The sequence below is a fragment of the Harpia harpyja genome, chromosome Z (genome assembly GCF_026419915.1).
Source record: "Harpia harpyja isolate bHarHar1 chromosome Z, bHarHar1 primary haplotype, whole genome shotgun sequence".
NCBI lineage: Eukaryota > Metazoa > Chordata > Aves > Accipitriformes > Accipitridae > Harpia > Harpia harpyja.
The window spans coordinates 91,979,721-92,004,573 of NC_068969.1; the positions used below are offsets into that span (position 1 = coordinate 91,979,721).

General features: G+C 40.0%; 1 pseudogene; it reads right to left on the reverse strand.

The window, feature by feature from the left end:
- On the reverse strand, positions 1–24,853 carry LOC128137124 (zinc transporter 5-like; annotated as a pseudogene).

The following is a 24,853-nucleotide window of genomic DNA, read 5'->3' on the forward strand; positions in this document are numbered from 1 at the left end:
TTGCTGAAAAACGCGTTTATTTTTTAACTCGTTATGCACAGATACGTGGCTTGCCGCCAGATGTACCATACATAGCTGCAGTTCGTTTTACATCTTTGTTCCATCTTCGAAAGTGTTTTGTTGCAATTGTCTGCACGCAAATCAAGTGACTAGACTAAAAACTCCCCCACCACGGTATTTATTAAAACATAAATCAGCTGGCCCACACCTGCGATTTGAAAACCCGCCCTGGCAGCACGGTTCTAACAGATCTTGCCGGGGGGGAAGCCTGAACGCTGCTTTGGAGGATTACTGCCGGATACCGGTTCTTGTTCGACGAATTTAAGATAGACAACACTTATTGCCATTGTCCTCCCTGCATGTCTGCTGAGCAACACACAAAAACCTGCTGAACGCGTGTTAAGGTGCAGGTTTGCACTTGCCTGAAGTATCCAGGTACCAGCTCACCTTCGCTGCCAGGATCACCTAACGTGGTCCCAGCCACCTTCACTGGTTCCAGGTCCTGTTGCTAGCAGCTGAAGTAGGAAATCAGCCTTTCCTCACAGAAAGTTGTGGCAAGCGTGAAGGCTTTTCCATTATGTTAAGCTAACTTGATTTGAAAAGAAAAATCACCCCCGTTTTCATCTACCTATCACAATGGGGCTAATGCTTGGTTTGGTGAAACGCTGTACAATCACCTCAAACATGAGTGGCACGTGTAAATATTAACTGAAGGTTTTTGTTCGAGTATGGTTTTCAAAACTGAAAGATCACCCTGCTTATAGGCCAAGTGTAATTGTAGCACTGTTATTCAAGTGACTTGAGCCTTCTGGAGGAGGCAAGGTGAGAAAAGCACCGCCAAAGGCATAAATCGGAAGAAAACAGGATCAAGCTTTAAGAACACTGCTGGTTCTGCAGCATTACCCCGAGAAATGAGGGACTGTGATCACTCAATCTTCATTACTGTATGTAAAAGCAATGCGACTTCTAGAAACTTTCTGGCTGCAGTTTTTCAAGTCAGCCCCGTATTGCAGATAGTGTTTTAACACAGCACCGTGGGGAGTGTGGGGGGACAATGGAATGCAAACTTGTTTAACAGTTACAAAAGAAACTGTGCAGTTTCCATAAACAGTCTGATCACAAGAGAAGCAGAATTGCTCAAGGATGTTTCAAACGGCATTGCTGGTAAATCTGATCTGACCATGTAACTCCTACATCGGTCTATCCTCAAATTCCACCAACATCAAGTCCAGTCTTTATCATGATACTGATAAAGGTACTGATCCTAAATACCAGAACGAGAAAACAGTATGACAAAATAAGACTGCCACGATACATGGAATGATGAAAGATGTCCTCATTTCTTGCCAACTACTGAATTGATTTGCTGAATTCCAAGGAAAATATTTAAGGGCTTCAGACAAGAAGAAAAGAGGGCACAGGAAGACTGTAAACAGCTGTAAGGTAACTATCTCTGAAGACCTATGTTATTACCTTGTTGACAGGTTTTCACTGAAGACAAGAGATTGTTTTCTTTGCAGTATTAAGACCCCAACACGCATAATTCTTTCTTAAACACACTCTTTCTCTTTCCAGTCAAGAAGTCTCAATTTACAGTTTGTTTCAGCAATGTGCCAAGTCCCAGACTACTGTCACAGTTTAGCATTCTAAATCTGGACTGCTTCCTTGGGTAAGACAAAAAGGTATAGTTGGCTACAGTACACCTACAGCTGTGTTATGGTATTATGAAAAAAATCAAGTAAATGACAGAATAATGTATCTTGAAGAAGTGAAGTTTACCTGTGTGCCAGGATGCTCACTGATTAATTACTTTAAGCTTCAAACTATTGCGTTTGCAGTTATTCATATAAAAAGTACAAAAAATTTATTTTACAGTGTGTTTTTTAAGTCTTCTCAGGAAACAAAAAAGTGTCTACAATTTTTTCCCCTATTTCTCACTGTTAACCTGTGGATTTCTCTCCTTAAAAAAATAACTTGACATAAATTTAAAACAGTAACATCTATTTGCTCTGATTCATTAAGTTTAGAAATCAGATTTGTATGCTGAGACATAATATAAAAACTGTTTATTTCTATTATCTAACAAAGTGTGCAAAAAACATGACTTCATGTTGTTTTTTACTCCCTGTAATAAGCATGTAATTATTTTTCATTCAAGAAGTCTTCAAGCTACATTTGAAAGAAAGAAAAATATTTTTCAATTGATTATTGTCCTGATTTCAGCTAGGTCAAAGTTATTTTCTTCTCAGTAGCTGGTACAGTGTGTTTTGGATTTAGTGCGAGAATAATGTTGATAACAAACTGATGTTTTAGTTGTTGTTAAGTAGCGCTTATCCTAAGTTAAGGATTTTTTCAGTTTCTCATGCTCTGCTGAGGGAGCATGGCAAGGACAGCTGACCTGAACTAGCCAGAGAGATATTCCATACCATAGAACGTCATGCTCTCTATATGAACTGGGGGGAGTTGGCCGGGAGGGGCCAATCACTGCTCAGGCATTGGTCAGCAGGGGGTGAGCAATTGCACTGTGCATCGCTTGTCTTTTCTTGTGTCCCCCCCCCCTTTTTTTTGTTAATATTCCTTTTCATTACAATTATTATTATTAATTATTATTGTTTTTATGATATTTTATTTTACTTTAGTTATTAAATAGTTCTTATCTCGACCCACTAGTTTTACTTTTTTGTCCCCAATTCTCCTCCCCATCCCACTGGGAGGGGGGGGAGTGAGCGAGCAGCTGTGTGGTGCCTTCTTGCTGGCTGGGCTTAAACCACAACAATTACGTTTGCATTCCAATATAAACTATTTCCATTTCCCACTGCTAACATGAAATTATAATCATGATGTTCCATTCGTAAAAGATTAAGCATGGAACATATCCAGACTTCTGTTTAATAAACACCAAGTACAGATTTCCATTATTTTCACATATACAGCAAATATTCAAGTCCTTATTTCCTTTATAAAAGCACCTTGATCCTATTTTAATATAGTGCTTAAAAAAATTCAAATATATAGTACATTTGTTTCTGTACATGTATGTGCAAGATCTCCTGTCAAAAATACGAGTATGGAATCCTACAGCTTCACCGTTTGCACCTCCTTTGGTGAACATAACTTTCTATCACATGATATAAGTACCATCTTTGTAGTATTTCATGGATTCTAGTTGCTGAGTCATTGCAAGGACATCCTGAAATCCTGTACTGAGTCCAGACATGTGTTGAAAATAAGCTTCCTTCTCCACTTGGACAGTTAGGTTGTTTACGCCAGCATCTTTCAGAATTGCTGTAACCTGAATAGAACAGTATGGTTAACATTAGTATTACACTTAATATGCATCTCACAGTAACTTGCAGTAGTATTCTGGCTCTGAAATACTGTAGATTAAAAAAATATCATCATGAAGAATTCAATTTTCTGGAAAATTGAGCTTCAGAGGGTATAGCTTTGCAACTTCTGCATAATGGGTAATTCTCAGTGTCTTGCATAAGTAAATAACCACCTTTTTAAGGAAAAGAAAACCCCAAGGCAGGCAGATACTAGCAAGCCAGTTATAAACCCATGATTAGCATCCCGATATCCCTACTGTTTAGTGCCTGTTTTGTAGCACGAAATCCACCTCCTCCTCCTTGTCTCAGAGCACATGTAGTGCCACTTTCAACAGTGAGAAAAAAATGCCCATACTTTTTTTTTTTGGTAGATGTTTTAGCAAACAACTCTTTATGCAGCTAATTCCAAGCTAGCAGGCAAGAGGAAGTACAGCACTAGAGACCAGCTCCAAGACATTAACTAAAAACTACAAAAATAATCACAAACAGCAGCTTCAAACTTCAGCCTCTGAAAAAGGGCTACAGAGTAAGAAATCAAGACGTTAGGGTCTAAAAACCTTGTACCTTACCTGCTGTACAATTCTCTGTTCCATCACATCTGATACCACTTGCACATGTATTGTACCTGCCACAACACTTGCAGAGTGACACCAAAAATGAGGATCTCTAAGATATGACTCCTTCTATTTTTTGAATCTGTAAAGAAATTACATTAGCAACAATTAATTTAAGAACCCATTTTAAACTTGTGTACGTACATGGATGTTGGTGGCAAATATTTCACAGGGAAACAAAGCTGTATAACAAAGCAGCTTTCCAGCTAAGCTGTTATTCAGAAGTATGTAGTACTGAAAGGTCACCTTGCTATTACTGTCAAAGACAAGAAGCTAAAAGTCAAACTAAATGAAAAACCGAGCACAGTGCAATGCTAAATAGGAAGAGAAAAAAGTCATTTAGTGTACAGATCACAATAACATCAACGTATAGACCAACCAGGAGGCTGGCTGGGCATTTAACAATTTCTAGGGCATCTGTTACCTCACTATCCAGGATAAGCAGCTATTTAGTTATCATAGCTGCACTTAATTCAGAGACATAGTATCTTCCCATAATTTTATCATTTTATTAAATTGATCTTTGTACTGGATCTGGCTGGGATGATGTGAACTCTTTTCACAACAACCCGTATGGTTCTGTGTTTTGAATTTGCGCCTAAAACAGTTCTGATAGCACACTGATGTTTTGGCTATTGTTGAACAGTGCTTGGGCACTGTCAAGGCTTTCTTTTTCCCACTCTGCTCATGCCCTGGTGAGTAGGCTGGGGGTGGGCAAGAAGTAGGGAGGGGAAACAGCTGGGAAAGCTGACCCAAGTTGGCCAGAGGGAAACTGCATGCTGTATAACGCCATGCTCAGCAGTAAAAACTGGGGTAGAGGAAGAAGGGGGTTTTTTGGCTTCCAAGGTGGCTGTTGCCTGGAGACTGACTGGGCATCAGTGTGCTTGTGGGAGGTGGTGCAGTGCTTTTTTTTTTTCGCTCTCTCCTTCATTTGTTAAACCGCCTTTGTATTGCTCCCAGATTTTTCTTGCTTTTGCTCTTCCTTTTCTCTCCCTTGTCCCACCAGCAGTGGTGGTGGTAAAGTGGGGAACAAGCAAGTGGCTGTGTGGATGCCTGGCTGCTGGGTGGGGTCAACCTACAGCAACCATATTGTTTTACTGTGATGTATTTTTTAAAAGGCTTTTTCTATTATCTTTCAATGAATTGCTCTTTCACTGTTTTCAAAAAGTGCCTTCTTCATCCTCGGTCTCCCAGAATTGCTGTCTTCCCTTGTCAAAAAGTGAAACCCCACTCTGCACCTCACTTTCCTTTCGCTAAGCAAGCCTCTCCCAGCCAACTTCCATTCATTCTTTTCTTTCTCATGCAGACAAGAACACATCTCCCTCTCTACTAACTGACAGGACATCAGGATAGTGTTCCTTGCTGCCTCTAGTTGATGGCATCCTCAACGAACATGTAACTAGTTCTTTGACAGAGAGGTGTTTCCCACACTGAGGTCTGCACTATGATTCTGGGCAGGAACTTCAAATGAGCCAACAGTGAAGACTAAGTACAACCTCAAAGTAGATACCGTACTGCAGCAGACAGGAAAAGAATGGACTAGAATGAAAAAGTAATTAGAAAAAAAAGCTGTACTTTTTCCATCTCACCTACTGTGAACCAGCATGCCCTTCATGGTATGGACAAATAAGAAAACCTGCAATTACAGGCTCAAGATATAATCTTGTAGCCTGAACTGTACACATCAAGTTTAAAAAGGCCGCAAGCTTTTGGGAATTGCTACCTTACTTTCTTAGTGCTAAGTACTTTTCCTGCACTGTTACCATAATTGTCTGAAATGATGAGCTACCCATAAAAGCAAAAAACAGTACAAGTTTTTTTAGCTGCAAAACAACTTTCATCAGTAGAACTCCTAATCCTGTCACATATCTGCAAAATAGAATTAAAACAACCCAAGACATTAAGTTGTCTAAGACAACGGAAGCTGTCAGACTGAACTACTTGAGTTTAATAATTATTAACAAGTTTTAGCTTTGTATGTTTGTGTATAAAAACATTTAGAATTGTAGTTCTGACCTTTTCTAAAGCTGCATGCAGATCTTTCTCCTGTTCTGGAGGTATCCTCAACAAAAGCACTTGACAGGCATCTTTCAATAGTGGGATAACACTAAGAAAAATCAATGTAGCAATAAAAAGAGAGCAGAGTGGATCAGCTATGAGCCATCCAAATTGCTGAATAAATATCGTTGATACGGTAACACCAACACTGCCAAGAGTGTCTGCTAACACATGCAGAAACACACCTGAAAACAAAATGAACTGAGTGATTAAGTTGAACAGCTCTGTTTAAAATGTACATACATGTTCAACAGCGGAAACACAGTAGGGTTTATTAAACGTAATAAACGCCCCTCAAGCTAAACAGAGGCAATTAGCTGCCTAACCTGGTGCAAAATTAAACAAAACATTTAGCTTTTCTAAAATTTAATTACAAATCAATGTAAAAAAAACCATTTTTACTCCGCAGTGCAATGATCTAGGCAAGCATTCACAGATTAAACCAAACGTGAAGAGTCTTTAAATTGTTAGTGGGATTTGTACTGTATAGCATAATCATTTAACTGCGTATAGAGGGACTCATTGATCCGTAACAGAGGATAAGATCAGTGCAAATGCATTGGCCTGCTCATGTGGACAGACACTAATGTATCATTTGGTTTTTGTATGCCAGTTCTGCTCCAATTTTATAAGACTGTCTATCTGCTACTGCTATGAATTTTATACTTTATACTGCTTTAAGGATGGGTAGCATTCTCAATGTACACTCAACGGGCATAGAAAAATAATCTCTAACCTTTTGTAAGATTAGTGCTAGTTAAGTGTCAGGATTTGAAAGAATACTGAAACAGCTAAGAGTATGGGCAGACTTCACAAAAATGCCAGACAACAGAATAGCCAACTGAATTAGGAAGTAATATAACCAATGAAATATGAGACTATTCGCTAAAATGCTTATGCTCTGACAAGCTTACACGAACAACTCATTCCTTTATAGATTTTTTTATAAGCCAGGTGGTCGGTAAATAACTACTTTCTAACTGCTAGGGGAAAAAATTCTAAGAAGTAGCTATGCTGAAATTTTAGATATATTGCCCTTCTCAGTTAGCTTCTGAATTTAGATTTGAAAAAGAAAGTTTCATCTTTACCACTGTTATCTTCTGAATCACAAATAGAAGCATATTCTAGGTTGCTGGCCTGCATTTGTTCTGCTTCTTATCCCCTCCTCCAGTGTTTTTACAACCAGCTATCATGTGATACCTAGAAGCATGGTAATACCTTTATAGATAGAGACCTTGTACTTTCATTTCCAGATGGAACTTAGAAACAAGGACTTTAAGCTTATTCAGTAAGGTTTACAATGACTACTTATTAATCTTAGTGAAGGCTGTAGATTAATGCTTTTTATTGGTCCTTAAGTAATACCCACACCTAAGAAAGCCTTGCAAAGAAACGTTTCAAGTTATGTTTCTTCAAAGCCATGCAAAGAAATGTTTCAAGTTGTGTTTCTTCAAGTTGAACTCACTAACGAAGAAACAGTTTGAGAAATTCATGTATACCGTGTTAAATGGCTGTCAGATCACTTCTGGAGACAGATTTTAAGAATGATGCATAGTATTGGGTCTGATTCTGAGAATCTTCAAAGCCTGCTGGAAATCACATACATCATTTACGATTCAACAATCTGTACTTGCCTCTCATGTTGGTATTCATGCCTCCTCCAGAAGTCCCGTGGGAATGTCCATGACTGTGCCCATGGCCGTGGCTGTGCCCGTGGTGAGAATGGCTGTGATCGTGTGAGTGACAACCTCCCCGAGAAACCCCATGGGAGTGCGCGTGGCTAAAGGCACAGATACCAACAAGGTTTACGATCAGCCCTCCAACAGAGACTGGCTGTGAGAGGAAGAGAAGTTTTAAACTTCACTACATCTGCCCAGAAGTTCAAGTTTATTTTCTAGAACATGGTAATCAGAAACACTATGCACCTAATTAAGAAAAACTGTGGAAGCATTAACATCAACAGGATTATTCTAATATGGATTCCTCATCATATTCCTTTCAGTATACAAGCTGGTTTCAAAGGAATTTTCCTTCCCTCTCAAAAAAATCCAATTCTCCCCAACCTTCCCAAGAACCCCACCCAAAATGCAAAACCTGGTATCCACAAATTAGGACAAGATAGCAAATTTAGTTTTAAGAAGGGGTGATTGATTTTATCTACTTTCATAAAGAGGTAAAGTGGTTCGAATACAAGGTTTGCTTCGCTTTCATTGCCCCCTCCCCCCCAAATTCTATATTGTATGTAGGACACGCACACTCATCTAAAATTGTACTCAACTGAAGACAGCAACTGCTGCTTTACTGGTTGAGTTGTGCTTTTTATCTGTCTGCCTATTTTTCTACTCTTCTCTTGAAAAACAAGCAAAGCATAAGAGTAATTCCAGCTAATAGAGGAATTAAGCAAGTCCTATTCAGGTGTTATTAGACCTTTTCTTGGCTATGCAGACTGTGCTCATATAGAGGGGGCAACCCTTCCCCCCCCACCAAGAAACAAAATCAGTAGTAAAAATGGAGCAAATATTGAAGATTAAAAAGAAAAAAAAAAAAAAATCAGGCCTCAGTTCCAGCAGTGCCCATTTCTAATTGTGCCTACATAAAAATCTTTCTCTTTGTTACCGAAGAGAGCAGGAGAGCACAAATTTGTGTGTGCGTGTGAAAGAAAACAAGTGAAGCTGGAAATGTGATAAATGAAGGCATGGATTTGCAGAATTCCATAACAAAAAAAATTTAGTTTGAAGAAAATGAACTATTGCATTTGAAAGAAATGGATGGAAGCTTGAAAATTTAAGTAGGGAGCCCCTGAAGAGGCTGTGGAAGGTAGAGAGACGCTGGTGTAGTTAAGATTAGCTATGCACAGCTTCAGGATTGTTTATGCCATAGTAACACACTCAGCATTATGTTATGAATTCTGCCTGATTTCTGAGGTTTCTCAGAGACTAACACAAAATCTCTTCTGTAATAACTGACATTGGTATACATAACAGCTGAACCAAATTTAGTCTTGTACAGATTATTTACTCAGTATCTTTTATTGTAGAAAGACAACCATCTAAAAAGATTACAGCTGTAACATCTTAGAAAAAAATTCAATTTAACTGTTACAATTAAATTATATTCACCCCTATATATTTTCATATTTTAAAACTAGATGAAGTTTGGACTTTAAAATTAGAATATGTTAAAAAGTCAAGGCACAGTTTAGATTAGAGTATGCAACTTTAGTCTCCTAACTTTTTTTTTTTTTTTAATTAAGACAAACATAAATGAACCATTAACTGCCAAACAACACTGAAACAGAATGACAAAACTTACAGTTAGCATATTTGTATCGATGTCTGGAGGATCCACCAGTCTGGCCACCGATTCCATGAAGACAAAGAAAGCAGTTACCATCAGAAAGAGGCCATTAATAAATCCAGAGAGAATTTCTACACGTCCATACCTGAAAGCAAACATATGTACTTTTGAGAGTGAAGAATGGGTACTCTGAACAAATTTCAAAGTTATAATAAATAAAATCATAATACATTTAATACAGCATTAAGACTGCTTTGATTTTTTTCCTCAATGCCACAAAATTGTGCCTTAATTTCTGGGTTATTTACTTCTGACAAGGAGGAAGCTAGTTTGCAACTGTCCAAACACCAATAGTATAAAGCTATAATAATGTAAGTATTTTTTTATATATAGTGCACATTCAGGGCTTCAAACTGCTAAACTGCTATGCAATTTAGCCATACAAATTTTGATTATGTCAGCAGAATTGAAATCCTCATATAAACACTGACTTTGAACATATATTTTTGTTTGACATACATATATATATACAGAGTGAGGCAATTTCTAAATAATATTCACAGTGATAAAGTTTTATTTGTAGAGATAAATGAAAATTACATTTCAGACACTTTTTTGCAGGGGTAAGAGGGGAATAGCATGACCACAAATGGAAGAGACATAGCAAAAACCCCACAGAAGCATGCAACACTAAAACTTCCCAAACATATCTTTATAGCAGGACATTTTGAAAATGAGCAAGTAGAATAATTTTCAGATAGTCCTTCAAGAACCTAATATACATACCCATAGGAAAATATGCGAGTTGCTTTCCATCTTGTCATCAGAGCTGCAAAAAGCCCCATCACTAAGGCAGAACAATCAAAAAGCATGTGAAATCCATCAGAAATGAGACCAAGGCTATTGGTCCATACTCCATAAAAAAGCTCCACAAAAGTGGAAGCCTAAAACAAAAGGGAGTTTGAATTTTTCCTCAAAGATTAACTTGTAATTTAATGTCTTGGTAGCTAGCAGGAAACTCTTATCATAGAACACTTGATAGTTTTCAAAGGTATTGTTTGAAGTATTTCTAGACCATTTTCTCTCTCCTCCAACAAAACAAAAGCGATACATTCCAAGTCTATGAAGAGACATTTTTGAACCTACACTCCCAGAAGCCTTAGACCTAAGAAAACAACCCTCCACAGGAGTAAATTTAAGTTTTCATTTAGAATTTTAAACTAACATTGTGCAGACAAAATTTTCAGCATTTTGTCATTAAACAATGTAACAACTCTGATCTGATCTATTATTAGTGTAAAAGCAATGCTGTCTATGTATCTGTAAGAATTTTCTTCACCAATTAGTTGAGTGTTTAACCTTAGGAATTAGTTTTGAGAACGGTACACGAGGAAATATTTTTAATACATGCATTTTCCCTGTATGATTTACTATTATTAACTGGTCTGCCTATAAGCGTTCTTTTCCATCTTTTATACTCTATAATGGAATTTGTTAAAGTTATCACGGATACTTCAAGTTTCTCCCCGTTTCATTGAATAATTGCCAAAGAATGAAGAGAGATCTTTGCAAATGAGGTTCTATCAATCTTGCTTACTGTATGATCTTTTCCTGTTCGAAAGAGAAGCTAGAAATAAAACTAGCCTACTCCAAAATGACACTAAGCAATCCCACACTTACTCTTCTGTTGTCCCCATCCTTGAAGGCCTTACTAGTTTCAGCTTATCTGCTGGTAACATTGAGATACCTCACCTTAAACGTACCATCATACAAGTATTTACTTACTGGTATAATAGTTACCACATAGAACCAGTGCCGCAGTGTGACAACAAACCAAAGTGACCTGCCACTTACTGTAAGATTAGTGTTAAGAATCTTCTATTTTAACATTCCATCTAATGAAACTACTCTATCAAGGGTCACTTTAAAAACAATCAATCATGAGGCCCTTTTAAAGAATAACTCTTCTTACTGTACTATGTATGTACTACTGTGGTTGGGTTTGACAAAAAAAACCAACAGGCACTTACCAGATTTAGGCACAAGAAACAGAAGATCTGCCTAGAATCATACTCCTCAAGGATTTCTTTCAGTGACTCCTTAATAAACCGGGGTAATGACTGAGAGCTCTGCTGTAATGCATCACCCATGAAGTTATAGAGAGGAGTGCCTTCAGGGGAATAGCCAATAAGGGTACCCTTCTGCCCTTTCCTGGAGGGGGAGGACAGGATATTGGCAGCTGCAAGGAAAGTATTGAAGTTTTTGTTGCTGTTTCTAAGCTTCACAGTGATTTTATAATGTGTTTTATCAGCAGTCAAAGCTTACATGAAATCTGCAGGCAGCAAAGTTATTGTCAACTTCATCTTGAAGTTTATCATTAGATTTCATTGCTATGTAAGATTAGATCATCACTTTCACAACAGATCTATTGCATTCTTTTTTTTGTAGACAGACAGTAAGAGCACAAAGTTACAGGCCCTTTTTATCCAAAAGAATCCGTAAAAGCTCATCCAAAAGAATTCTGCACACATCCATTTTCTGATTGGCTTCCCAGTCACACGGACAATAGATTTATCAAAAGATAAATAAGAATACGTACATAAAATGAAGAAGACAGCACTCACTACCACACCTCCAGAAAGAACATGCTCTGTGCTTTCATGGTGTGGTGGCTTATTCATAGCTCGAAGCTGGTCTGTTATTGGATGTGTCCAAAAGTTGCCAAAAAGCAGTGCACTAATGAAAATAAGAAAGGATCCATATCGAGCACACGTGGAAGCTTCCATCTTGACAGAGCATATGGACTCCACGTAGAAATCCAGGATCACAACAAAAAAGATGACTGTTATGAAAGGCATGATGAGAGAAGACCAAGACTCTACTTTACTCTGCAACAAAAAATACATTTCAAACAGGATTGTTCACCATTAGGTGTGTATATACAGCATTAAATCTAGTTCACTTTCATTACAAATGTTTTCAGCAATCCATCAAAACATAAATACTTTTATACTTCAAATTTATCACATAAAACCAACACTCTAGCTATAGAAAGAGACATACAGTTAATATGCACTACAGTACCTTACTTTAAATACTTTCGTGTGCTTAAAAGCAATGCCATATGCAACGCCATGTTTGCAACGGTCTACTCTCCATAAGCATGCAGGCATCACGAACATGTCTTTAATAATCTACTCCTCAGGAATAAAAGAGCCCTGTATTTATGCAGTCATTAATACTTGTGCTATGTTAGTATATGAATCCAGGATATAATATCTGAGCTAGAAAGATGAAATAAAGTTATCACACAGAAGAGGAAATTATGGTATCACACAGATATACATCAAAATATAGAGGAAAAATTTCAAACAGAGCTTACTACAAAAATAAAGATGGCAACTTTGGTAATTGTAAAGGTATTTTAAAGGAAAGATTTAAATTGTACTTCAAAAGCAGAAGCATTACAAAAAATGATGTATTTTTGTACTTGCTATCTTACCTCTGTTGTCAGAGAAAGGACAATGACCCAGGGGCACAACAGAAGGACGGAAACAAGATGAGACAAAGCTTGAAGACGCTTGGCTCCACCTACATCTACAGATAGTTTTCGGGAAGCCATGTGAAAACCAACCTTACAGCACAATGCCAGTACCAGAAGCAGTACTCCTCCCTGGAAACACAGAAGGATCACGTTAGCATCTCTTAAGAGCCAGATACCTCACTCCAAACAAAGTGACACTTACATGAAAAAAGATTAATATGCTTTCCTTAACTTATCAACAAAAGCCAAAGACAAGGTATTTCCTGTAATTGTTACTCTAGTTAAAACCAGTAACATAGTATACATGGTTATACCTCAGCACTACTCACAACAGCCTACTATGACTTGAAGTTTAAAACTCTCAATAGTGTTAATTGACATACAACAGCAGTGAATAGGTAGCAAACAGCATACGAAGAAAAAGAAAAATCACACAAAACTTGGTTTCCCATCTTCCATTATTAAAAGTGCTGAAAGCATATGTAAAGCCCCAAAGTGTGATGTCACCTTGGCCTCTAAGCCTTTCATAACCTTTTCATTCCCTTACCTTTAATTGCACCATACCATATTTCTTCACAATATTTTCTTTCAAAATTGTTCTACAAATGAACAAGATGCACGCACAGCATCTCATCTCCCTTAGAACACACTTGCTTTGCACAGTTAACCAGTCTCTCTAAGCTGCTCCATATATTTTTTTTCCTGTTTTAGTCCTCAATGCAGCCACTTTAGCAACAAGACTAAGCTAACAGAACAGATCAATCAGATAGGTCAATCCCATATAGTAAGATTTTGATAGTTATTCATGCCACCAATTATAATGGGAGTATACTATGGAGAAGTATCAGAATCTGTGTCTTCAAATACAAGCATCTAATATAAAGGAAAGACTGGGGAAAGATAAAGAAGCAGCAACAAAACACAGACCCCAAAAGTGAGCAAGAAACAGCTTATATGCAAAGCATTATGAACATCCAGGATACTGATGACACAATACTTTATGATAATTTTAATAAGACTTTTTAGGTTACGCATTACAGCAAAGTCCTTCTCAGCTATACAAGTTGAATATTGTATGGTTTGGTTTGCTATATTGAAGATGCTCATACTCAATCAGGATGTAAAAATTAAAGTGCTAGTTCCGTTCCAATATGGGGTGCAGATGTTGAACTTTTTGGTTTTGATTTATGCTTGATTAGCTCTGAGGTGGTGAAATTCTTACCTTATATTAACCTACTAAAATACAAGTTATTTAGTTATTTACCTTGTGATCTGCAACACCTAGGAAAGCAATGATTGTATACAGAACATGGGTAAGAGCACTGTCATGATGCCCCTCAGCTAAATAAAAAAAAATTAAGGAAGAGTTTCATTTGATGATTTTTTTTTTTTAACTGAAGAACAGACAGAGGTAGAAGACAACCACAGAAAGCAGAAGTAAGCAAACTGAGCTTTAAGGTTTGTCAGATCCTTAAAATTTAGGAAAGATGAAAATATTTCCACAGAAAATAGTTAAAAATATTAAGGACAAGGGGGAAGAGTATTTTAAAACATGAGCACATAGTCACTGTTAAATACTGTACAGCAGTCATGATACAGGATTTATGTTAATTTTGGCAATGAGACTTTGAAAAATGTACTCAACAGCATTAAAAATTAGATTGATTTTCACTAAAAGCTCTAAAGCAGCAAGTTGCCTGAAATATCGTCTATATCTTTCCAGTTTCTAAATATTTATACTTTAGAAAACAAAGAGTAATTGACAAGCATAATGCAGCAAATATTAAAATAATGATAGCTTTTGGGAAAACTACTACAGGGCACTTTAACAATGAATTTACTCACTGAAAACTCAGTGGGTTAATCAATACTATTCCTGAATATACCATCTGCATCTGTAATTCCATGTTTTCATCCCTCCTTGAGAAAGTTTACTTTCACCTTATTTGTTTTTACTGTCCATCCTCAAGATGTACCACTTTTTGCCAGTACACTTCACTATGATGAGACGACCTGTTGAAAACTTACTTCACGATCAATTTCAATTTACTCAGTGCCTTTGAAAGCATGTTAGCCAGCTTCCACTTGCAGCTTAAAGTCCATTGTTGTTGGAGCTACCGCAGGCTATTTCACACCGCTTTTCAGCCTAGCAGATGAACTGAGACTACCACATTTGCAAAAGCACAAAACAATCTTTAAGCCACTCCATGGTATTTGAAAAGTCACAGCAGTCAGGTGAAGTCCCCAGAGACTGAAAAAAGGGAAACATCGCACACATTTTTAAAAAGGGCAGAGGGAGAACCCAGGGAACTACCAACCTGTCAGCCTCACCTCTGTGCCTGGGAAGATCATGGAACAGATCCTCCGAGAAGCCATGTTAAGGCACACGGAGGACTGGGAAGTGATTCCAGACAGCCAGCCTGGCTTCACCAAGGACAAGTCTTGCCTGACAAACCTAGTGGCATTATATGATGGAGTGACTACCTCAGTGGACAAGGGAAGATGTCACCCATCTGGACTTCTGTAAGGCCTTTGATATGGTCCCCCACAACATCCTTCTCTCTGAATTGGAGAGATATGGATTTGATGGGTAGACTGTTCAGTGGATAAGGAATTGGCTGGATGGTTGCATCCAGCAGGTAGTGGTCAACAGCTCACTATCCGGACGGAGATCAGTGATGAGTGGTGTCCCTCAAAGGGTCTGTATTAGGACCAGTACTGTTTAGTATCTTCATTGATGACATAGACAATGGGATTGAGTGCACCCTCAGCAAGTTTGCAGATGCCACCAAGCTCAGCGGTGCAGTTGACATGCCTGAGGGATGGGATGTCATGCAGAGGGACCTAGACAAGCTTGAGAAGTGGGCCCCTGTGAACCTCAGGAGGTTCAACAAGGCCAAGTGCAAGGTCCTGCACCTGGGTCAGGGCAACCCCTGGTATCAATACAGGCTGGGGGATGAAGGCATTGAGAGCAGACCTGCGGAGAAGGACTTGGAGGTACTGGTGGATGAAAAGCTGGACGTGATCCAGCAATGTGCACTCGCAGCCCAGAAAGCCTACCGTATCCTGGGCTGCATCAAAAGAAGCGTGGCCTGCAGGTTGAGGGACTTGATTCTGCCCCTCTACTCCGCTCTGGTGAGACCCCACCTGGAGTACTGCGTCCAGCTCTGGGGTCCTCAGTACAGGAAAGACATGGACCTGTTGGAGTGGGTCCAGAGGAGGGCCACAAAAATGATCAGAGGGATGGAACACCTCTCCTGTGAGGAAAGGCTGAGTGAGTTGGGGTTGTTCAGCCTGGAGAAGAAAAGGCTGTAGGGATACCTTACTGCAGCCTTTCAGTACTTAAAAGGGGCTTATAAGAAAGATGGGGACAAACTTTTTAGCAGGGCCTGTTGTGATAGGACAAGGGGTAATGGTTTTAAACTAAAAGAAGGTAGATTCAGACTAGATATAAGGAAATTTTTTACGATGAGGGTAGTGAAACACTGGAACAGGTTGCCCAGAGAGGTGGTAGATGCCCCATCCCTGGAAACATTCAAGGTCAGGTTGGATGGGGCTCTGAGCCTGATCTAGTTGAAGATGTCCCTGCTCACTGCAGGGGGGTTTGACTAGATGACCTTTAAAGGTCCCTTCCAACCCAAACCATTCTATGATTTTGTGATTCTACGAATCTTTCTGGATATATGGAGAAGACTGCCAGCCAGGCTGTCAACCATTTAATACACAGACTTAGGCTACAGCCATTATGTCTAGAATTTCTAAAAAAAAGGAGAGCTGATCAAAAAAGCTTCTAACAATCCTAAGTGGTCTGAGATGTGCAAATGGGCAGGGAGCCTTTAACTACAATTTAAAATCTATAGCTATGTTCTAAGTTCTGAAAGTAAGCAATGCTATTCATTCCGCTGTAAATATCAGTATGTAGATGTAAAAGTAAAATCTTATGTTATAATATTCTTGAAAGGTAAGATTCCTATTAGGAAAAATGCAAGCATATTTAATTCAGTGCACTCAACTTCACATTTTCTCTGTCCCAGTAATAATAGGCACTTGCTCTTGCTCTTACACATAGCAAGAAAGGATACGATGTTCTGCTATCTTAGCCATGAGGTCGTCATTATCAAAAAGCAGTAAGCAGATGACAGCTGTGATGAAAAATGCAGCACCTCTTGTCTGTAAAAAAAACAAAACACAAAAACACACCCCAAATATTTTTATGTGCTGAAACAGATTAATCTAAAAAAATCCAGGAAATCAGTCCTCTCCCTCCCCTCCTCCTGATCAATCTAAGCATATTTTTGTTAAGTAAGAAAAACATGAGGAAAAAAATATTTTTTTTTTTAATTTTTTTAAAAAATTGACCTGGACAATATGATTTTATATTTATTCTGGTTTTCAGATTTACCAGATAACTCAGGGCAAATCACCACTGTAACAAGCTAGAAGCCTGTATCTTACAAACTTCAAGTGTGATTGCTTCCTTCTTCATGGTGTGTTTCTGCCTGCCAGAGTGCACAGGTACTTTAGCCTGATGATTTAATATTTTGTAGCAGCAAGGAGCCATAAACAAGATCTAGTGGACAAACTGTAGAATTTTGTCTTAGGGGAGGCGAAGGCTAGAGCACTGTGCAAAGGCTCTAAGAAAGCAGAGCTCTGCAGTGCTTTTATAGGGATGGTACAGAGGTAGCTATGAAATCCCAGCGCCCAGAGCTTTCACCACCCTGTTTTAAGACACTGCAATTTTGGTATTCATCATCTTGGCAAGACACTGAGCTCTACAGCTAAAAAATACTATTACAATTCATCTTCTGAAGCCAAATACAGCTATCACCTTCTTGTTTTGGAAAGTCAGCTGACCTCTTTGCCACAGTTCACTTCATAAAGCTGAAATACTCAAAGGACAGCGTTATCACTCCCTTGTTTCTGCTGCGTTAGATATGCAGCTTAACTGCCAAGCATGGCCCACCACAACACAGATTGACAAAGAACCTCTCTGAAGCTCTGCATCTACCCCTTGGGTGGCTGGCTGGAGAAAAAATTTGTCTTCTAGACGAAGAGCTTCATGCTGGATGCCCTAAGCATCTCAATTTGAGGGGGGTGGGCATAGAGAGTCAGAGCAGATGACTGTGCTACTCACTCTAAGGCCAGCCTAAAAGTGATTAAGGGACTCCAGCAGCAGTTATGATTCAGAGTTTTCAAAACTCTCAGCCTGAGGCAGCACCAAAACCAGACCTTCTCCTACACAGCAAGTATTCTAGCCTCAGGCATATGACATCATAAGGTATCTTCCTCCAGCTCCACTTTTTTGAGTGAAAGTGGTGAAGACTCCTAGGTGCTGGCACGAGCTCATTCCACTTAGGGCTGATTAGGCACAGTTAGAGAACACCTTGCGAAATTGTGTGTAATGGGACTCAGACAAAGGATGTCTCAAGTACAGATCTCTAATTAAGTGAAAGACTGGGCCCAAGTATTCAGCACACACAGGCTCATGCAGACCTTAAAGTACTTAGAGAACTTTTTGGCAGAAAACCAACAAAGTACATGAAAAAGCTACAGACATTGAAGAGGCTAGGCAGGGATCTGGAGACTGTATTGCTGGACTTCAGTGCCTAAAGGCCAGGACCACGACATGCACATATGTCCTTTTGTCAGTTTGGACCCCAAATCCTGTTACAAAGAATGCTGAAGTGTAAAAATCATTCTCAAGGTTCTTTTCCGCCTTCAAACAGAAAAAATTCTCAGGTATCTGCCATGGATCTCCAGCAGCTTCACCCACTGTTTCTCTCTTAATGTCATATTTATTATTTCAAGTAGTACATTTTATAATTTTACCACTAATTAAACTAAAAAAAGCACAGTTTCTATGAACATAGGTCCAAAACACTGTTTGTTCCAGGTAGAAAAGTACTTGAATTTATAGCATTCAGTATCTTTTACATTTGGTAAAATGAATTTTTAAATACCTTTGCTGGTCCTCCACCTGAGCTCGTGAACAAGACACTAAGGAGTGATAGCACAACCACATCACTGTGCTCAAACAGCAACAATGTCCTAGAAAAACGTGAAATAAACACTTATGTCCACTTATAAGTTTATCTCACAAGCTTAATATATACTATTTCAGCTAAAATTCAATGACACAGCAGTCAAAGATTTATCCTGTGATTTCAATAGCAAGTTTAAACAATTCAAAAGGATAAATGCAAATCTATTTGCCTTCACCAGCAATAGATCTAGCTGCGGACAGCTAGACGCATCACAAAACAAAGAACTTCCTAAATCAAGGAACAGATTAAAATTATTCATTTATAGATTACTTTAAATTGTACTTTCTTCTAGTAACACAACAAGATACTAACTTACTCAAAATGGAATTATTATTCCCATTACAATACCTCCTCTAAACCAAAGTTTCTGGCGCTCAGAAAAAAGAGGTCCTGTCCTGTATCCTGTTTATTGAGGTGTTAATGGTCTAGTAGTTTATGCAACCTCAGAACATCTTAATTGCTGAAAATAAGAAATTCTAACTTGCACACTATCTCCTTCAGATAGCAAAGGCTGACTAACAAGCTATATTGACAGCTTTTCAGAGTGGAACATGACAGTAATAATCGCTGTCAAGTTTACCAAATGCTTCTGCCATTCTCCACACAGCAATCCAGGCTGCTAGGGTCCACGTTACTGGTTCTGTTTGGGAAGACTGCCAGCACCCAGAAAGGCACTACAGTATTAAGAACTCCTATTATTCTCGGGTGTGCCTTCTTCTGTGTAGAGGATAAAACTTCAACTTCATAAAATGTATTATTTAAGGCTTTACCTTCCTCTCTCTAATGAAAGATGCTGTCTAACTGTGCTGGTTTTGGCTGGGATAGAATTAATTTTCTTCATAGTAGCTGGTATGGGGCTACGTTTTGAATTTGTGCTGAAAACAGTGTTAACAATACAAAGATCTTTCAGTTACTGCTGAGCAGTGCTTACACAGAGTCAAGGCCTTTTCTGCTTCTCACACCACCCCACCAGCGAGTAGGCTGGGGGTGCAGCACAAGAAGCTGGGAGTGGACACAGCCGGGACAGCTGACCCCAACTGACCAAAGGGATATTCCAGACCATATGACATCAGGCTCAGCATATAAAGCTGGGGGAAGAAGGTGGGAGGGATGTTTGGAGTGATAGAGTCTGTCTTCTCAAGTAACCGTTACGCGTGATAGAGCCTTGCTTTCCTGGAGATGGCTGAACACCTGCCTGCCGATGGGAAGTGGTGAATGAATTCCTTTTTTTGCTTTACCTGTTAAACTGTCTTTATGGCAACCCACGAGTTTTCTCACTTTTAGCCTTCTGATTCTCTTCCCCATCCCACCCGGCGGGGAGTGAGCAAGCGGCTGTGCAGTGCTTAGTTGCTGGCTGGGGTTAAACCACGACACTAATCCATTAACCTTCATTTCTGGAAGTCTAATGTTATTCTTTTTTAGTTACTCAGTCAGCACTGCCAACAAACAGCACAAGTGATTTTACTCAGAGTATATGCACTAATGCCACCCAATTCCAACACAGCACAGGCATATGATTAGATAAAGCAGTGCCCTGCAACAAATGCAGAAATTGATTCTAGTTACCTGGCACAGGAATACAAGCTGCTATCACTAGCTGTCAAGCCATGGACTCCCAACAGTTACATAAACAATTGGGGTTACATTAATGAGACTAGGAAATGATGAAATCCACAGTCAGTGATCTCATATCATTCACATCAATAGTTCAAGCACTATCAAGACTTTCCACTGGCATCTTGTCAAAGAATGAATGAAGAAAATTACAAATTCTACAGAAAATTACATGTAGCTTTTCCCAAGCACAACAGAGTTCACTGGAAAAAGCATAAAGATCCATTTAAAATTTCAAAAAATAGAGCAAGAGGCTGGCGTCATGAGCTAATGGATACAAAACAAAAAACCAAAGGAACAAGACAGGGAAAGATCACAAAAATTAGCTTAAAAAGATAACACATTGTTTACAGTTAATATATATTTACCTCAGTGGTCCACAAAGAGTACGGCCAAAAAACCACAAGAGTGAAATGATAGATCCCACAACAGCATGCTTAAAAATTTTGATCCACTACAAAAGAAAGGTATTTCATTATAATTTTCTCCACTGTTTCAGAATAAACACCCCACTATTAGCATTCTTCTAGCACAGCAGCTGTAGAAATAGAGGGGAAAACATACGCTCTGCAAGTTCTGCAAAATTTAGAGTACGATTATCTTAACTACTTTGCCAGGCAACTAAGGTTTCTTTGGACATATCATGAACCAGAATTACTTATTTCTTTTCTACCACAGTACTAGATTCTATAGTATAGTCTGAGATCTCTTTAATAAGAAGCCTGAAAAAACGCTGAAAAAAATTCAAGTCCATTTACCTGTCAAAGATGCTGTTTGTTTTCTAATCTATTTTATGTATCTGATAAATATATATAGAACTAGATAAAACATCCAAGATAAAGAGACTAAGACCTTAAGTCTACATACATTTATGCATGTGTTAAATTCTTTCTTCAGGATGCAGGTTATAATTCAGCTATTCAATACATTATTAACTGTAAATGCAAATTTTTAAAGAAAAGTAACTCATTTTGGAAATACATTAAACAAGACAAAGTACCTACAACAAACATCACATCCTCAAAATGCAGAATTTAAAAATTTTAAACAAGAGCAAAACAATACACACACAGATTTTTCCAAACACAAATCAAAGATGCAATTTATGCCTGTTCACACTTTAAAATTCTGCCATACATGTCTAATCAGGAAAGCAGTTGACATTTGTAACATTTCTCAGGCTATCCTTCAGATTCTCTCTACTTAGCACATACACTGATGACATCGTGCATGGATCAAGTTTTTGTGCACACAATTACATAAAACCAAGATGAATATGGAGCAAATGAAAATATCTTAAACAGCAGGTTCCAACCTGGCCCTACTCTGACATCTCAGGATACTGGGAACTCAACACAGGTTTGAAGAGCATAGACTAGCCCCTCATCACAACGCACCACGCAAAAGCACTCTTTTGGCATGGGGAACATGACTGGAGCATTTCAACATTCTGGCAGTCCAGAAACTGCCCTCTGAAACTGTCAAAGTCAGCCAAGTAGACTAAGCTCTTCTTGCAAATCCAGTCCTCAGAACAGATGCTTGTATGGAGCCAAGGACCAATCTTTTCACAATACATGGCTAAAAATGCTGATTGTTTTTTACAGTGCACTAGACACAAAGTTAGTTACATGCTTCTGGGAATTGCTATCACATCTTCCAAGTGCAGCAACCTTTGTTCCCCTTTCATTTTTGGCAAGAGCCATGCTGTCAAGAATATCTACAAAGACGTGAATCATTATTACATGTGTCAACTCACCTGATGCTTGGTTACCACTTTTCCAGAAGAAAATGGTTTTTGAAACAAAACCATAAAAAATGCAGACCTGTTAAAAGAAGAAAGTTTTCTCTATTTGTGTATTAGCAGTCAGCTTTTTATTCACACCAGCTCTAAATAACTAGGCCTTTCCTATCAGGCTCAGTTGACAACATGGCTTCTCTACATTCTTCATTAAAAGGCCACACTGACCACACCCACTGGTTTTATTTTCCCTGCTGCATTGTGTCAGAAATCAGTACAAAGGTCATGACAAGTGAACTTCAGTTCTGGTCAATTTTAAATGCAAGTTCTTCAGAGAATGACTAATGAGAACTCTACCTGTGATTTACAAAAATCAAAATACTGATCTCAGAAATTTTGAGGAGAAATACTACTATGTTTTTTATTAGCAAGATACATACACCTGAAGGCTTACTCACATACAGAATGGTGAATACACAGCATGTTAGAAATGGTAAGGAACAGCACACATCTTCCTCAACTGGGATCAAGAGTAAGTGGTGGGGAAAAACACTATGGTGAAATGTAAACAAATTTGAAATAGAAGACAAAAATGAGGTTCCAAATGTTCCAGCTCTGCCCGGTTTATTACAGAAATGCTCTTCCACATCATATCAGGTAAACATGAAGCAGGATTGTGTCTGCAAAGATTGTTTCTGTATATTTGCTATCAGTTTCTACACTTCAGATCTCAATCAAGGAAAAACAGCAGTTGAAGCTCACAAGAACTAGAGGAATAGAAATTACAAGGAAGAAAGCTTGTCTTCTACACCCTTCTTAAGAAAATTTGGACATGTCTGAGTTTCCTATGATCAGTACTGTCATAGCATGATCAATTTTGAAGTAGCAAAAACATTGAAGTTTCTCAAGGCTAAAGTGGCCTTATGGAAAGATCTGGATAGACCTGGAGAGCTGAGCAATCACCAACCATATGAAATTTAACAAGAGGAAGTGCCTGATTCTGCACCTGGGACGGGGTAGTCCTGGTTACACGTACAAATTTGGGGAGGAGAGGCTGGAAGGCAGCCCCGTGGAAAGAGATCTGGGGGTTTGAGTTGATGGCAAGTTGAACATGAGTCAACAGTGTGCCCTGGCAGACAAAAGGGCCGACTGTGTCCTGGGGTGCATCAAGCACAGCACAGCTAGCTGGTCGAGGGAGGTGATTGTCCCACTCTCCACTGCACTGGTGCAGCCCCACCTTGAGTACTGTGTGCAGTTTTGGGTGCCTCAATGTAAGGATAGGAAACTGTTAAATGCGTCCAGAGGAGGGTGAGCAAGATGGTGAAAGGCCTTGAGAGCAAGACTTAGGAGTGGCCTAGGTCACTTGCCTTGTTCAGCTTGGAGAAGAGAAGGCTGAGGGGTGACCTCATCACAGCCTACAGCTTCCTCAAGGGGGGCAGCAGAGGTGCTGATCTCCTCTCTCTGGTGACCAGCGATAGGACACGAGGAGATGGAAAGAAGCTGTGTCAGGGGAAGTTCAGATTGAACATTAGGAAAAGGTTTTCTATTGAGAGGGTGGTCGGTCACTGGGACAGGCTCCCCAGGGAAGTGATCATGGCACCAAGCCTGTCAGAGTTCAAGGAGTGTCTGGATGATGCTTTTAGTCATGTGGCTTTGTGTTAGGTAGTCCTGCAAGAAGCAGGGAGATGGACTTGATGATCCCTATGGGTCCCTTCCAACTAGAGATATTCTACATTTCTGAAATTATAGTGAGCAGAGATATGAGAGAAAAACACTGCTATGAACAGAGTATTTCCTGGATCCACTGGTACACCTTCTCTTCCTCGATTAATCTATAACAACATAAGGCGGGGTATAAGCTTGACGCTGACAGAGAACACCATGGACAAAGTGTGCCTGAACAGCGGCGGACAGGGCTTCACCCCCTGCACACTCACCCCGGCTGCACTATAAAGATAAACTGCACGAGGTGGACCGCTTTCAGAAGATCGTAGGATTCAAACAGCCCCACGGCTTTCAAAAACTTGGTGAAGCACAGCAGCACGATGTACCGCGTCAGCCTGCAAAAGCGGAAAGGGCCGTTCGCGCCTGCCACCACGCACACGCCGCCGCCTCCCGGGCCAGGCCCCGGTCCCAGGCCCAGGCCCAGGCCCAGGCCCAGGCCCCGCCCCCGGTCCCGGTCCCGGTCCCGGTCCCTCCCCCTCCCCGGCGGCCCTGCGCCTCACGCGGAGGAGGCCGCCGGCTCCCGCCGCCCGCGGAAGGCTGAAGGGCGATGCTCGCTGCTCCCCAGAGGGAGGGACGGCGACGGGCTGCCCCCCTCACCCAGCGGGGCGGCCGCTCCCCCCCCCCGCCCCCCCCCCCCGCCGCCGTTACCGGGCGGTGGGCACATCGACGGGCCCCAGCACGCCGCCGCCGGCCAAGGCCTGCCCGCTGTACTTCTCCTCCATGCCGGGGCAGGGCAGCGGGCGCGGCCCTACGCCCCTGCGAGGGGAGAGGTGCGAGGGAAGGGGTGCGAGCGCTCAGGCGCGGCGCGGCCCGCCTCCCCCGCAGCGGGGGCACCTCATCCTCCGCGGCCGGTAGGGCCGCCGCAGCGGGAAGGGAGCGGGAGGGCAGGC